The sequence below is a fragment of the Callorhinus ursinus genome, unplaced genomic scaffold (assembly GCF_003265705.2).
Source record: "Callorhinus ursinus isolate GAN/ISIS: 27379988/994484 unplaced genomic scaffold, GSC_fseal_2.0 scaffold2017, whole genome shotgun sequence".
Taxonomy (NCBI): domain Eukaryota; kingdom Metazoa; phylum Chordata; class Mammalia; order Carnivora; family Otariidae; genus Callorhinus; species Callorhinus ursinus.
Genome location: NW_027399071.1, coordinates 5,759 through 8,919, shown reverse-complemented (window position 1 = coordinate 8,919; position 3,161 = coordinate 5,759). Strand labels below are relative to the sequence as shown.

Genomic DNA, 3,161 nt, shown 5'->3' with positions numbered 1-3,161 from the left:
GCCCTGACTCAGCCCTTGCAAAATGGGCTTGAAGCAGCTTGAAGGTTGAAAGCACTCCAGCCCTTCCTTCTAGAAATTCATCCCAGGGAAGGAATCAGGAGTGTGTGCCAAGATTTATGATCATAGCCAGTGTTTATAATGGTGGAAAAATTGGAGACAATCTAAATGTTTAAAAATAGGGCTCCATTAAGTAAATTATTATACAATATCCTCAGAGCATTCCAAACATGCATTACAAATAATGCTCTAATGTGCACAAGGACGTCTGCACAAGGACATTCATTGTAGGCTTATTTGTTGTAACAAAAGGCTGAAATAAACGTCTGTTGATAGGGAACCCCCTGAATTGCGGGGCTCTGTGCAGCGGGACTCTGCCGTCTCCCCACAGCGAGGGCACTGCAGCCTCACGACGTGGAAGGATCGAGATGTTTATGAAATGTCCAGAAGTGTGCTACCATCTGTAGAAAAGGACCTGGAGGTACACATGTAGGCGTGTAAGCGTGTTCGTGTTCAGACACGCTCTGCGGAGGCCGGCAGCACACTCTGGCCCAAGTCCCTGCACTCGGTCCCCCTGGTACTCTTTTTAACCATGAGACTTAATTTGGGGAGGCAGTAAACCAACCATAACCTAATATGCAACGATAATGGGGTGAGCGCATCTTGATGACTTGGGGACGCGCCCTCTCTGGCCCCGCCAGATACACCCCACTCACCTGAGTTTCCCACCCCAGCCCTGGAATCAGCTCTTCCTCCAGGAGCCCCCGCTGCTTGTCCTCCTGGACCAATGGACACACATGCCCAGTCCCTCCTTCCTGTCCCTCGAGGGAAGTGGCACAGCAGCGATGTTAGGGTCAGAGAGACAGAGGCCAAGCCTGGCTCCGTCCCCTGTGAGGGGGTTTGTGTGAGGCCACGTGAAAATGCAGGGGGAGGATCAAGCGCAGAGGACCCTGGCCCATGAATACCACATGCTGCACGGGGCTAAAATGGAAGTTAAGTCAGTTTATGGAAGATCAAATGCGCCTTGGGTCTCGCACTCTGAATTGGGGGCTGGGATCTCTCCCTCCCAGGAGTTCCCTGCAGGGCTGGCTTGTCTTCCCTCCCAGTCCCCTCCTGGGGTCCGGGCTCCACCCGCCCACCTCTCCTCTTGTGCCCTCTGGTCATGTCAGCCCCCGGGGCCACCCTGGGCTCCTGGGAGATCCGCAGCCCCCACTCCTCCCGCAGGGGCCTCCCAGCGAAAGCTGCCTCATGGTCTCCGGACGCAGGGCGTTGGGGTTGGCTAGCTCACCATGAGCTGTGGACAATTCCACGGGCACAAAGCAGGCCCTGGGTGTCACCGGCATGCCCAGAGAGGAGCGGTCTTGGGAAGGACACAGGGCCTTTTCCCGAGCAGCTCCATCTCTGGGCACAGGCAGAGGGAAAGGCTTCCTTCTAGAGGTGTGTTTCTTCCCTGTCCCCAAATACCCTGCCTGTCCCCAGATCATCCCTCTGCCCTCACCTGGCAGGTCCTTCCTGGGAATACCACCTTGTCTGTGCTCTGTGCTGCGTCGCGGCGCTGGCTTCCAAAACCGCCTCTTCTGCCATCACTTGGCAGGGACTCCCTGCAGATGGGAGGACGCCCGGCCCCAGGACAGGGCTTGAGAGGCAGGGGAGGAAGAGCCTGTCCCCGCTCTTCTAACAGCTTCTGGGCCGGCCGCCTCCTGCCGTCTGGGGTCAGTGCCAAGGACCGGGCCACTTTCTGCAATTGAACAGATTTTTCTGTGACATTTCCTTGATCATGTGTAAATATTTCCCCAATTGGGCACATTTTTTCAAGCTCTATTTAAACTGCGTTGGAGGTGAACCTTGCTCACCAGGCGGCAAGGACCCGTGGGCGGGGTCTGCTGTGCTCCCCTTTCCAGGGAGGGAGGAGACCCCCTTCCGGAGGACCCCGGTCAAGGGCTGTGGCTCGCCGTGTTCGATTAAACCAGAGGACTTAACTGCCCTGTTGGTGTTCTCACCCAGCTGTGTCCACGGGGCGGTCTCCGCTCTCCGCGCAGAAGCCCCGCAGGTGATCAAGCCCAGGTGCGCCGGTCCGGGGCCCTCGCTGCGAAGCGCCGGAACCGGGCACGGGCCAACTAGAGCAGGGGTGCATCCACCTACAGGGAGGGCGCGGACCGCAGTCCCCTCCCCCTGCGGTTGTGATGTCGTCACCGCCCCTCCCCCCCCAGGGAGCTCCAGGGCGGATGGTCACATTCTTGTCATCACCAGCACCACAGAGGAGGTGGTAGGATCCTCCCAGGGAAGACACCCCCGCCCCCCAGGGAAGAACGTGTCCCTTACAGCCCCGCCCCGAGCTTAGCCCAGGACCGAGCCCGCCCCGCCCCGGGGGCCGTGGGGGGAGGGGCAGGGCTGCCGCCAACAGGTGGGCGGGGCGGGAAGGGGCAGCGCGTCTGCAGAGCCGCGCCCCCACGGACCGCGCTCCGCCCGCTGCTCTGACCCATCGTGGGGTCCACAAGCAATTATTTACGAATCGCCAAGTGTGAAAGTTTGGGAACTTTGGTTTTTGACACATGACACCTGCTGGGGGAATCGCGCTCAGCCCATTCCCGCCGCGGGGCCGGAAGCACAGAGTGAGCGGTGCCACCATCCTGAGGGTAATGGTCTGCACTTGGAGGACAGCGCGGCAGCTGCTGGCTCCCTGGGGCGTGTGAAGGGCATTTGCTGCACAGAAGGAAGGGACCTAGGGTTCCGGCCGGCCCTCCGTGGGCCATCAGGAAGCGTTCTCTCCCTCCCTCTTAGCTCCGCCCTCCTCTGTGTGGGCCTCAGGCTCAGGCCCCACACGGGGTCCCCTGACAGCCTGAGGTCCCCTCCCGCCGTGACCTCACCAGCTCTGCAGTACCTCCTACCTCACAGGCGCTCAAGGAAGACCACTGACTTCTCCAATAGCTCCTGCAACCATCCTAATAGGACTCTGATTGGTCCACATTAGGTCACATGCCCAAACCCCAACTATGTGGTGGCCAAGGATGCTGTGCATTATTATGTGACCCAGGTCACATGTAGGAAAAGGCAAGGGCCCTACACAGACCAGAGGGACTGACAGCAGGGAGGGGTCAGCCCCCAAACGGAAGGCCGTCACCAGAAGGGGCAGGTCAGCCCCCAAACAGAAGGCCATCACCAGA

General features: G+C 59.4%; 1 long non-coding RNA gene across 1 annotated transcript; it reads right to left on the bottom strand.

Annotated features, from left to right (window-relative positions):
* Positions 1-99: 99 nt before the first annotated feature.
* On the bottom strand, positions 100-2,235 carry LOC141372171 (uncharacterized). The gene is made up of 3 exons (XR_012377475.1): positions 1,851-2,235; positions 1,496-1,735; positions 100-472 (listed from the first exon to the last, which is right to left on the bottom strand). It is a non-coding gene; the product is annotated as an uncharacterized lncRNA (long non-coding RNA).
* Positions 2,236-3,161: the final 926 nt, after the last annotated feature.